Source organism: Leptidea sinapis, chromosome 1 (genome assembly GCF_905404315.1).
Source record: "Leptidea sinapis chromosome 1, ilLepSina1.1, whole genome shotgun sequence".
Taxonomy (NCBI): Eukaryota; Metazoa; Arthropoda; class Insecta; order Lepidoptera; family Pieridae; genus Leptidea; species Leptidea sinapis.
In genome coordinates this window covers 12,611,688-12,624,846 of record NC_066265.1, presented here as the reverse complement: position 1 = coordinate 12,624,846, position 13,159 = coordinate 12,611,688, and the positions used below count along the sequence as shown (strand labels likewise).

The 13,159-nt window shown below is 35.0% G+C and overlaps 1 long non-coding RNA gene across 1 annotated transcript; it reads right to left on the bottom strand.

Annotated features, from left to right (window-relative positions):
* Positions 1 to 2,926: 2,926 nt before the first annotated feature.
* Positions 2,927 to 7,932, bottom strand: LOC126967616 (uncharacterized). Its single transcript, XR_007730049.1, has 3 exons — positions 7,801 to 7,932; positions 4,267 to 4,412; positions 2,927 to 2,979 (listed from the first exon to the last, which is right to left on the bottom strand). It is a non-coding gene; the product is annotated as an uncharacterized LOC126967616 (long non-coding RNA).
* Positions 7,933 to 13,159: the final 5,227 nt, after the last annotated feature.

The window sequence follows — 13,159 nt, the reverse complement described above, 5'->3', positions numbered from 1 at the left end:
GCGGAATCAACATGAAAGACCACCACTTATAACATTTCATTAACAAATGATATCTTCAAATAACTACTAAATAATGAGTCAGGGAAAAAATCTCTTCGCATAAAGTATGTATCATCATGTAGCAAAATCTTTTTCCACTGAACTTTTTGGCAGGTTTTGATGCCATTAAAAAGGTTATATAAAAAAGCATATAAATTAGTAAAAATGTTGTTACCAGATATTTTTCATTAGTTTTTATTTCTTTCAAATGAAATAAAATAAAATAATCGAATAAAGAAATTCGATACACTCTTAAATTTAATTACAAGCAACGAAAGCCGCGAAAAATTTGTGAACTTTATGGATGAAGTCATTGGACCTATTGCAGTGCTAGTTACAAAAGCACGAAGTTGGTTTATCGTTTCCAATACGAAAATTTTGATTTCGAAGATGCATCTGGCTTTGGCACGACCAATTGTTATGGATAAAATGGCCTAAATTTTTGAAAAAGTGGAGCATGATCGGCATGTCAGTAGTTACGACATAACTGAAGAATTGGGAATTGATCCATGTGAAAAAAGTTAGGTGCACAAAAAAGATTGTTATTTGGGTCCTACACGAGCTCACTGAAGACAAATAAGACATTTATTATTGGCGATGCACAAAATACACCCTCATTACGTTGATGTCTGCCATCCCGCTAACGCACGTTTTGCAATCAACTTTTCGTCTCCCACGTCCATTTAGAATCATCTATCGGCTGCAGTTTTTTCGAACCGGTATTACTTCGGGATATTCAAACTTAGAACATTTTTCCACCCTAAAAATAGGTCAATCAATTTTTGACCTTTGGTATTGCGACTGTCCATTGACAGGCAGTTGGTTTTCACTTTTACACTCTTTTTATATAGCACTTGTCCATTAAGCCCCACTCTGTGGCTCACCGTGATGCGCGCGCCTCTCGCACGTAGTCTATATTTAGTGCCACCAACATTTATATACAATACACTTAACAATGGTATTTTCTTTGATTAATGCGAGTGTTACATATTTTATTACATAAAATACTATTTAAGGAGAACATGTCCATTTCCATCAAAGTAAAACGTTAATAAGTGTTACTTTGATGAATAGACTATAATTCCACCTTCGCACGACACGCCACAAATTAGGATATCATCCCCACCATCTGGATGTGTGGGGGTCCTCCACAGTGCGGTTTTCAAGGAGCTTTCTTACTCGTTCTACTAAGCTGTGGAATGAGCTTCCTTGTGCGGTGTTTCCGGGACGATACGACATGGGTACCTTCAAAAAAAGCGCGTACACTTTCCTTAAAAGCCGGCAACGCTCTTGTGATTCCTCTGGTGTTGCAAGAGAATGTGGGCGGCGGTGATCACTTAACACCAGGTGACCCGTACGCTCGTTTGTCCTCCTATTCCATAAAAAAAATATAAGAATAAATGAATCTGCTTATTTTGTAGTTCTTTTTGCAAATTTTCTTGAATTTGAGGTAGAAAAATTAAAAATTAAAAGGCGTTAAAAAAAGCGAATTTATCGATTTCCTACCAATCCGAAGAGTCCGCAAAAGAAAGTATTTAGCAGAGGAAGGGAGGGGCAACAGTAATTATTATTGTATAGTTTATTTAATTAAAACTTTCCAAAAATCCAAAAGTGTGTTGGTTTTGTTTTCAAAACAATGCATAATCTTTTAATTGTTAAATATAAATGAAAAGTTGTAGGATCTGTGCGTTATGTCTGTATGAGCTATATGATTTTTTTTAGATTCACAATTATTCATATCGATTACTTCAGAGTCTTTGTTATAAGGTACATAATTATCATCTAATGTGTCATGTATGAGTAATAAATCTGTGTAATCACTATTATTATGTCCCAAATCAATGCCCTTGTTATCAGCTGTTTCATTACTTATAGCTGATATACCTACATCTTCATTAAACTTCTCTTCTACGTTTTTAAATTTGTCCCTTGAAATATCATTCAAATCAATTTGCTCAGCGAGTTTATTTGCATCTTTGATGGTAAGAATTTTTGAATATTTATTATGATTATCTTTTGTGTCTGCATGATTTATAAAATGGTTTGAAGTTGATTCATTGCCAAGTTTGTTATCACCATAAGGTATTTGCATATCACCTACAGCTATTATTGATGAGGAATTCGTGTCTTTAAAATATGTCACATCTTCAGTACCTGTTGGACCTGCACTGCTCATATTTTTATGATAATCTGCATCTTTATTCAGTGAGTTTAGATGGTTAACATTGGCATCTATGTCATAAGTAGATATATTAACAGGTTCATTCGTTATACTATGTATTAGATTTCTAACAACTTGATTAATGTCTTTTAATTCATCTGTTTTTATTATTTTATGATAATTTGTTTCTTTATTCCCAGCCGTACTATAATCTTGATAACTCTCTTGCTTTTGTTCAAAATTATTTTTTGGTGGTGGAGGTTTATATTCTGAGGCTGATATATATTTGCTAACTTTGCTTAAATCTGAAGTTTTTTCAGCTTCCAAATTTACAAATACATTCTTTAAGGCTTGGTGTATTGGTTCTTTCGTATAAATATCGTATTTATTCCAAGTGTCATCAGTAAGCTCTCTATTTTTATCGCTGTAAATAAAATCTTGTCCAACAATCATTTCTTGAGGTTGATTTGGGTTAGCTTTGGCGTCATTGGCAACAGTATACTTTTGGTTGGCAAATTGTTCAGCAATATCTTTTGGCGCAAGAATGATCGCTATAGGATTATTGTTAGCAGCTGTTCTATTAAGTCTATTCATTAACAGGTTGCTATATGGGTACATGTTGAAGTAATTTCTGATGTTTTTCAGTATAATCTCGTCGGAAGTTTGTGAGAGTGGAAGTTTTGGACCACGTTTCTTTGCAAATGTGCCAGCTGATCGGAGGTCGCTGAGATCGGAACAAAGATGCGAGATAGCTTGTTGGAGGACGATCAGAACGAGAACTGTAAAATAATTAGTACTTAACTTTATATCTTAAGACTTACTGTATTTTAATGAGAATATGTTACGAGATGAATAAGACGTTAACTTGATGGGAAATGATGCTCTTTGCCCATTACAATGCAGTGCAGCTCAGAATTCTTGATTGAATTCAAAACTCATAAGCTGGGTTGCACCAACTAACTTTAGCAAGAACAAACATGTTAAAGTACCGTTTCAGCAAAACATGAGTTGCACCATTTAACAATTTTTATATGACGTCATAACTTTAACTGTAAACCGTTACCGTCCAAACTTAATCCCTCCGCAGCTTCGTCCGCTGGTTAAAGTTATTGTTAATGTTAAGTCAAAAGTTTCAAATAAATGTTCGATATTGACTTGATATTTTACTTTTTATCTTTAACTTTAACTATGCCAAGGAATACGATGGTGCAACACATTCAAGCCAGTACTATTACAGCTAATATGATGCAATCTAGCTTAAGACATTAAATGTTATATCTCATTAGACCAGTAATTTGACTAGAATTACCAGTGGGAGGCTCCTTTGCACAGGATGCCGGCTAGATTATGGGTACCACAACGGCGCCTATTTCTGCCGAGAAGCAGTAATGTCAAAGCATTACTGTGTTTCGGTCTGAAGGGCGACGTAGCTAGTAAAATTACTGGGCAAATGAGACTTAACATCTTATGTCTCAATGGGACGAGAGCACTTGTAGTGCCGCTCAGAATTTTTGGGTTTTTCAATAATTCTGAGTGGCACTGCATTGTAATGGGCAGGGCGTATCAATTACCATCAGCTGAACGTCCTGCTCGTCTCATCCCTTATTTACATAAAAAAAGGCAATAGCGCCCTGTAAGTCAAAAAACCACCGATATGAATACTTGCGCTTCACTGGTATAACATAAATAACTCAAAAATAATGACTAAATTCCATATCAATAAATAATTCAAGGCATTGTTATTAATCTAAGTACGGTGACTTTGGTTCTCTTACGGATCTCGTCATTTCTGATACGATCTCGTAGGGAAATTCTGACCGTAGCCCTCTCCATTGCCCGCTGAGCAACAATGAGCTTCCTCATAAGGCTCTTATTTAGTTTTCCTTTACGTGTGGCTTATCTACTTCAGCAATAAAGAACTCATATATTAAAAAAGACAAGAGCATACTTTCCAACTTACAGGCCGAAAACGCATCTATTGACGCCTGATGGTGAGGATGTCCATAACCGGTTACCATACCATCACGTGAGTTTGGCCCCTATTAGAAAAAAGTAAATCTACTTACTATACAAGGTGTCCATGTCCGAACTTGTATCCTTCAGATGTGATCTCAGATTCAGATATTGGTGACGGGCTTAACTCAGCATGACCGCGGCAAATCCACACCTCATTACGGTTTTATGTTACATTAACGACCGTCAACGTGATAATCTGTAAGTTTTATAGTTCATTATTATACTCATCTAGGTATTTTTTTGTGCATATAGCATATATACTCACGCCTGTTTCACAAAATTTTGGTAGAGATAGGACGTCAAAACATTCCAAAAAACGCGTCCACCATTTTATTCTTAATAAAGAATTGGCGTACAATAAGCAACCAGTCGTCTCATGCCAGAATGTGGCGAGTCAACATCTCCTGAGGATGCCTCGTGTAGAGCCAAAACACGTGTCAAATTGATGGAAGACGAATCTTAGCGGAATTCACACTCAAGAAAGGTCAAGTCACATTTGAATGATTATGGATTTCCGCAAAATAACGCCTAATTCAATAAATTAACAACTAGACTCCCAATCTCCTATTAAAAGGTCTTCAAAAAATATCCGAGCGGCGTTAAATAAATACGTATACATTAAATTACATACATAACATTAAAACATTCACTTAGTGGCTGTACCTAATGTTCAAAGTCTATCATTGTGCACGCTCATTAGAAGTAGTAACACTATGTAACGCGCGAGACTGATGCGAACACGAGGCAAGAACGTTTTTTTTAGCAATAAAAATTTTATTACTTAGCAAAATGATTAAAAAGGTCTAGTGACACGATTTTGTTTATTTAAAAGTTTTTTGACACACTACTTTGTCATTGCGAGGCATTGTATTCAAAGCGCAGTCGAAACACACCTGTTCTGCTTCAGACAATTTTTGAGCGTGATTGTGATTTGTGAGTTTAATTATTTATTGTACCGACGTCAATGCAGTAAAGTGATAAAGATTTTCTTGCAGGACGATTGTCGCACAAATACCGGTAAATATACCATATTTAGGCGTTGCTTTACAAGCGCTGATCTAATTAATACTAAATCACTACTGACTCGTTGTTGGTCCTTATGTTACCTATGATGTTAAACAAACTTGTATACTGATCAGCAAATTTCATGTGATTCCGTTGGTGTTGCAAGAGTAGTTGGACGTCCTTATGTTACCTATGAAGCGATGTTAAACAAACTTGTATACTGATCAGCAAATTTCATGTGATTCCGTTGGTGTTGCAAGAGTAGTTGGAGGTCCTTATGTTACCTATGAAGCGATGTTAAAAAAACTTGTATACTGATCAGCAAATTTCATTTGATTCCGTTGGTGTTGCAAGAGTAATTGGAGGTCCTTATGTTACCTATGAAGCGATGTTAAAAAAACTTGTATACTGATCAGCAAATTTCATGTGATTCCATTGGTGTTGCAAGAGTAGTTGGAGGTCCTTATGTTACCTATGAAGCGATGTTAAAAAAACTTGTATACTGATCAGCAAATTTCATGTGATTCCGTTGGTGTTGCAAGAGTAGTTGGAGGTCCTTATGTTACCTATGAAGCGATGTTAAAAAAACTTGTATACTGATCAGCAAATTTCATGTGATTCCGTTGGTGTTGCAAGAGTAGTTGCAAGAGCATTAGAATTAGTTGGGCAGCGCTGGAGAATCTCTATGAATTGCAGCAGAAATCTAAATGGCGTATTCAACAAGAAGGACTCAAAGAGGGTGATTAAGTTGTTGTAAAAGAGGCCAACGTCGCACCTTTAAAATGGCGCATGGCACGTATATCTAAATTGTTTCCTGGACCGGATGGCATTGCAAGGGTCGCTGAGATATATACCAACAGAGGCGTCATTCGCAGAGCGGTGCATAACCTCTGCCCTCTACCTGTTCCTAATTAGAAGCTGTTCCTCGAAACCCTGGAGATTCGAGGAGGGAGGAGCTATCTGACGTCACAGCACGGCGCCTGCGACGCGAGCGATATGAAGGATTAGCGAATATTGCGTCGCCCAGCCCCAACGTGGCACTACGTTTACATATACCAATAATTATATTTTTGTCAAGAGTTCAAAGCAAAGTAAACGATACATTTAAACAATAATTATAGTCTTATTTATATACCACATCAAAACGGCGCATTCAGTATGTATGCCTTCTTAGCTATTTTGATATTTGTGAAGTGGAAATGAGCGCGTTGGGATACATTAATACATTGTCCTATAAACTTATTGGAGCTATTTACATTTAAAAATTTGTCTGCAATACCGTTTGCCTGTTTCTACTTCTTATAGATTAACAGATCTAGGTTTTGTCCGCTGTTAAAACTGAGAAATTTCAGGCTTAGAAAGAAACTCAGAGAATATTTCAGCAAGGACAGATACAAATAAAATTTGAAAACAATGTCAAACAATTTGTCATCTATAGGATCCACTTTACAGTTGATAACCAGCTCAACCCCAATATTTGCATATTAGGAAATTGACTTGAGATGTCGCTCTTACAAATCTAAACAATTTGTTATGTTTTAAATTGATAACCCTCACTTCTGGGATTAATTACACAACTAAAACTGAAAACAATTTTTTTTATGAACAATTCGGGACTCAAACCAGCGTCCTCTCGTGTTCCGAGCGAGCGCTCTTTCCAACTGAGCCAACCGTTCGAGTGACGTATCGTCATAAAATCTTGTATGCTTTGTTCAACTCTCAGGTTGTAATTTTATTTTTGTATTAGTCCTAGAAGTGAGGGTTATCACTTTAAAAACACAACAAAATGTCATATTTTTTGTGTTAATATCATAATGTTTAGACTTGTATAATTCTAATTAAAATATGGATGCGAATGAAATAAAAAGACAAAAGGAATCTATTTTCTCAAAATTGATTCCATTAGAATTATTTTTGAATGCTAATATGAATGAAATTAAAATACAAGGCCTAATATGAATTTGTAGATTAAACTTAAAAATAATTGTAAATAAAGTCTATCTATATAGCTCTTCTGGTATACGATTATAGACAGAGAATGTAGATAAATATGTTTCTCCAGCCTGTATTATAAATCTCATTGATGTTTAATTAGGCTTTTTGACGGCATTGTTTACATATCTCAATTAGAGTCTATTCAGCGGTCCTTTACACGTCGCCTAAATTATGTTCTTCGAAAAAGGACAAATACGAGGATAGACTTACATATTTTAGTCTACTTACCCTTGAAGATAGACGGAAAGTAGCAGACATGAAGTTATTGTTTTATGTGTCTAACTCTGCAATAGATTGTTCGGTTCTGACCGGACGGATCGGAGTATGGGCCAGTACAGCACATACACGGAGTAGACGCCTTTTAGCATTTTTTTCATCAGCCGTAATAAATTTATTAACTCAGTGATCGAGCACATGTCCCAATCTGAGAACGATGCTCAATTAGACTGAACACTACACACTACTCACAACTCATAACACTCTCACATATTCATACACACTATACAAATATCTATTTAATAATCATGTATCACAAGCACACATTATTCAGGACTTCTTCTTCTTTATTTTATATAATTACTTACCATTTATTTGCCAGCGTTATTATTTCATTATAATTTAATCTGCCAAACTTTGTTAAAGGCAATATATGTGTACAGTTTATAGAATTAATCTGTCGAATAGAAATGCTGTAAAGTTTGCTTAAAATAAATAAATTAATTGTTAGTTAATAAAGTGAATAAGACCCTTTGTCATTTTCATCCTGTAGACTATATCAGTTCACGACAATGTATGTCAAAGTTTTTTGGCACATGAAATACTCTTATATAAATAAGCGTACTTTTAAACAAGGCTGACGTATATAACTGGATGTGACAAGCAAATAATAAAAACGTGCATGAGCGAGATTAGATGCAACATAGTTAATATGTTAGTAGTTAAAAGGGCTAAAACAATATTTTGTGTCTTTATCAGAGGTTCTTGCCAACAAACAAACAAAACAGAAACTCTAAGACTTTGTAAATTTTGCGTGATTTAAACTAATTTTAAGTGGTTATGTTAATTAGTAACTAATTGAGTGTTGCATATTCAGAAATACACATCTTCAGAAACGGAGTGATTTTTTATATTATATAGGCATCGAAAGCAAGACTAAATTGATGTCTTGGTTATGTTTATCGATTAATACTGATGTATTTTAAATTTAAATAATGCTTGCTGTGTAAAAAGATTAATAGAATAAGCTCAATAATACGCGATGAAGAATCCGATACTTCATATGTAAATAATTAAATTGTTATCAATGTAATCAGTATACATTATTCAACCAAATCAGTAGTATCAAGTTCTAATTATGAATTTTAGAGCAAAAACCAAGCTTGTCTACTATGTTCTTAACTACTTCTTGGTTTTATCATATCCGGGTTATAAGTTCCCTTAGGGCAGAACGCGCTTACTTCATCCTAGACTTTAAACGATCAAATTGTTTTTGTAATAAATAAATGTCCTTTGATGTTATATTGTAATTTTATATAAATCTATCAAATTGTTTATTTAAATTAATTATAAGATCAAATAAAATTTTCATAAATAAGCAAAACTCCATAAAACGGAACGTGCAAGCAACAGAGTCGTAAAGTGCCGTTGTGTGTCAAATTTGAAACATACTTATTTTGGCGCGCATCAGACGTCTTGATGACAGATATATGGGGCACGCTGGTTAGGGCCATTCACCTGAATAGCGATGATGGTTTTATGAGATTATTTATATTTATCATTGCAAAAATATCGTATCACCTTGACCAATGTCTGTTTGGTTTTTATCGTAACTTCAATCAATACTAGTTACATACTTAGTCTGGCCAAAAATACTTACAATAATTGAAAATAAACAAAATATTACATTTGAATTTGGAATCTGTCATTTTTATATAATTGTTCATTGAGTTTTCTCATTTTGGCGCCAATACGTTTTACGATATTTTGCGATATTATAATGGGTGGGTATGGTGATATGGAGATGATGGGTGATAAAGAGAACCAAATCGCTGTAATTGCATAACACAAAGTAGGTATCGAGTCAAATGCAATTTTTTAAACTGTCCATACGCTTGGTATTAGTAAAATGTTTGTGTACCAGAATATTAATAGGTACAATGAGACCTCCTCTGTTTGTAACAGAAAAAGATCTAGCTGTCCACGTAGTTTTTTTACGAAAATGGTGGTCAAAGCAGTAAGGGAAAGAATTCTAAGAAATCCTGTTCAAAAGCAAAAAATTTTATCTCGGGAGATGAAGATAGCACCTAGAACGATGACTTAGGACTTGCGTAAGAGACGTACTAGTAATTTCTTAACTGATAATTTAAAAAGAATAGGGTGGTAAAATCAAAACAACTACTGAAGCGGTACGCAACGGGAGGAAACAGAAAATTTTGCTTACGGATGAGATATTTTTTACAATTGAGTAAGATTTTAACAAACAAAATGACCGTATTTATGCTCAAAGGTAAGGAAGCTTCCCAATTAGTCGACAGAGTGCAACGTGGGCACTTTAGTGATGGTTTGGTGGGATATATTGCTATGAAGGAGTGACTGAGCCACACTTTCGTGAAAAAGGTATCAAAACATCGGCACAAATGTATCAAGATACCATTCTTGAGAAGGTAGTGAAGCCCCTTAACAATACCATGTTCAATAACCAAGAATGGTCCTTACAGCCAGACTCGGCGCCGGGTCATAAAGCTCGGTCTACGAGGTCTTGGTTGGAAACGAACGTTTCGGACTTCATCAGAGCTGAAGACTGGCCGTCGTCTAGTCCCGATATTAATCTGCTGGATTATGTTTTTAGGTCAGTTTTAGAAAGTACGGCTAACTCTAAACTCCATGATAATTTGGAGTCCCTAATACAATCCGTACGACTGGCAGTGAAGAATTTTCCTATGGAAAGAGTGCATGCTTCTATTGATAACTGGCCTCAACGATTAAAAGCCTGTATTGCTACCAAAGTAGACCACTTCAAATAAGCTTTTTATATTTTAAATTGTTATCTATTTATGTATTAAACTAACACACTGTAAAAGCATTAAATGTTATTCGCAATAGAATTTTTTTTCTTTGTTTCAGTATTTATGGCAAGACTAGGTATTTTATCTTGTGCAATTTTGGAATTGATTATATTTTGCAGTCGACATTATTCATAATTAAGACGACAAAACTTATAGTACATTCATTCATAAGCTTTCCTTAAGAAAGTAATTTTGGGAATTAAAGGGGGAACTTAATCTGACCATATTATGAGTCTTTGTTAAGTGAAACTTGTTAATACGAATAACAAGATTCTGAGCATAATATATGCATTCATATTTTATTGCGGAAAAGGTGAGCATGAAATACCTTGATGGAAAGTCGGATTTAAACAGGTACCTACTTAAAAAATAACGGCATGCTGTAGAATTGGATGTGTCTACCTACACACTTAATATCAGTATATACTACTTGAGACATTACAGCTTGACTCTCTGTATTGACTATTAGCATCTGCCTATTCCGTTGTTTTCGGCCATAGAAGATAAAAAAACTAATTATAAAAATATATAACTCCGCTCTGACCGGGGTTTGAGTTAAAAATTAAGACCTATCAAGTGCGAAATGCCTTAGAAACAAATCGACCTGACCATGAATAATTTTTGATTGGGTAGGTGGTCATCTTCCATCAAGTGAATGAGGCTTAGTTGATGATGTTCAGCTCATTCACTCAGGACTGAGGTGAAACACATTACAGACAGTCTTGAAGTACCTCTACTTCTTTTATTCCTCTAGAGAATGGGCGATGTTGATCACCTTAAAAATGTATATAGTGACACCCGATATTCAAGATGTGATGTTAACCTCAGACTTCTGGCTATACCTACTCTTTGTCGTCCTCCAATGCTGCCAACCGCGACTAGATACAAATAGTGTTCTGATTTTGTCTCGCATCCGGCGCACAGAGTATGTGATGACAGATAAACGCGCGGCAGGAAGATGGCGTCGTTAGAGCTGTCATCGGGTGCACTATAAACGTAAATATAACAACGAGTAACTATTTTTCTTCGGAAATGCAGCAGGGGCGATAAACTTGAAATTTTATAAACAATCACAGATTGTTGTAGGCTTGGAGTGTACAAATAATGTATATCGTGTGTTTTATATAATAAATATTTTACTATTTCGAACCGGTAGCAGGGTCGGTACCCGCTGGGTTCGTTGCAAAATTTACAACCCTTAGTAATTTATAATATTAAGTGATTGTTAATCAAGTATTTTTTGGGGCGTGGGAATGCTCAATAAAATAATTACGAACCACACCATAATAAATCTAAGAAATGATAATGCTATATATACCATCTTAAGGTTAGGCAATAATCCTATTATCATCAAGTATAGTAACAATTTACGGGCAAATTATCTAACTAGGCAAAACTTGTACAAATGTATATTTAAACATCTATGCCTCGCATAGTGAAAACGTTTGCAGTCACCTGATGAAAAAAAAACAGACAGCGCGAACCCAACTGTAGCACGATAGATCCGTGAGTATTTATAGACTATAGATAACAGAAGTAACGGGAGGTATATCTTTGTACAGTATGCTAGGTAGGTGTGTGCGATAGCGGTTTTTCTGCCGTGAAGCAGTAATAATGCAAGTAAGTAAGTAAGTGTTGCTAACGGGCGCAGTAGCAAGTGTTATTACTGGGCAAATTAGACTTGACATCTTCTGAAACGAGTTGTCTTAAGTAACGAATTTTTACATTCAATCGAGAATTTTTTGTGGTACCGCATTGTAATGGACAGAGCGTCACTTACCATAAGATGGAAGACTTAAAATCTTAGATCATTTATATAAAGTGCGCCACTTATAAAGTGCAAAGGAGAAACTGTTTATTTTGTAGCAAAATAAACAGTTTCTCCTTTGCACTTTATAAGTTGACGAAAGTTAGTTCGAGACAAACGGCCTTAATTACCTACCATGCGTACGTTGAGTCCATACTTAGATATGGTCTCATACTGTGGGGCAACTCTTCAATAATAAACAAAGCATTTATTGCACAGAAAAAGTGCATCAGATAAATCTCAAAAAAGTGCATCAATAAAAAATCTGTGGTATAAAGCCTGACGTTTCATGCAAGCCTATACATTTACGAAATGGCAAAATTTGTAAAAGAAAATCACAGTGTGCAATTCTTAAAGCAAATGCAAAGGACCCACAGTACTAGAATACTTAGGAAAGCTGATAGGTTAGTGACTAGAGTCGTTCCACATAGCACTTTATTTCAGAAAAATTGCTTTTGGATGGGCATGAAAATTTTCAATAAGATCCCTGATTCATTTAAGTTGTTACCTTTTTCAACATTTAAAGTATCCTTCCTTGGCTTCTTCAAAACACATTTTATTCAATAGAAGAGTTTTTTGACCACCAAGAGTAAAGTATTTTGACATTGCATTGTAAGTGGATTATTCTTATCTTGACTTTAATATTTTTTTTGTATTGTATAATATTATAATTTTGCGTTATATAAAATAAATTACTTTATATTGTAATAAAATTTTTGCCCAAGACCAAGTTTGCATGCTATTGATAATGGCTAAATAGGAGATACTTTAAGCTATTGTAAGACCGAATTTGTACCACCCTATTTAATAGCAAATAAATGAATATGAATATACGGCTTGGATTTAGTATCGCAGGAGTTGAGACGTGAATGACTTAAAGTTGGTAGATTCACTTGAGCGGTTATAGGTCCTCAACGATACCTCTTAATGGCTTGTAATGCGTACTGATGAATTACTAATATATCCCTTAGCAAAAGTGTCCATAATAATTTATTTCTAGCAAGATGAGTTTAAGAGCAACAGCTGTTTAAATACAGAATACAGGTGCACTATGAAAGTGACGCTTAAATA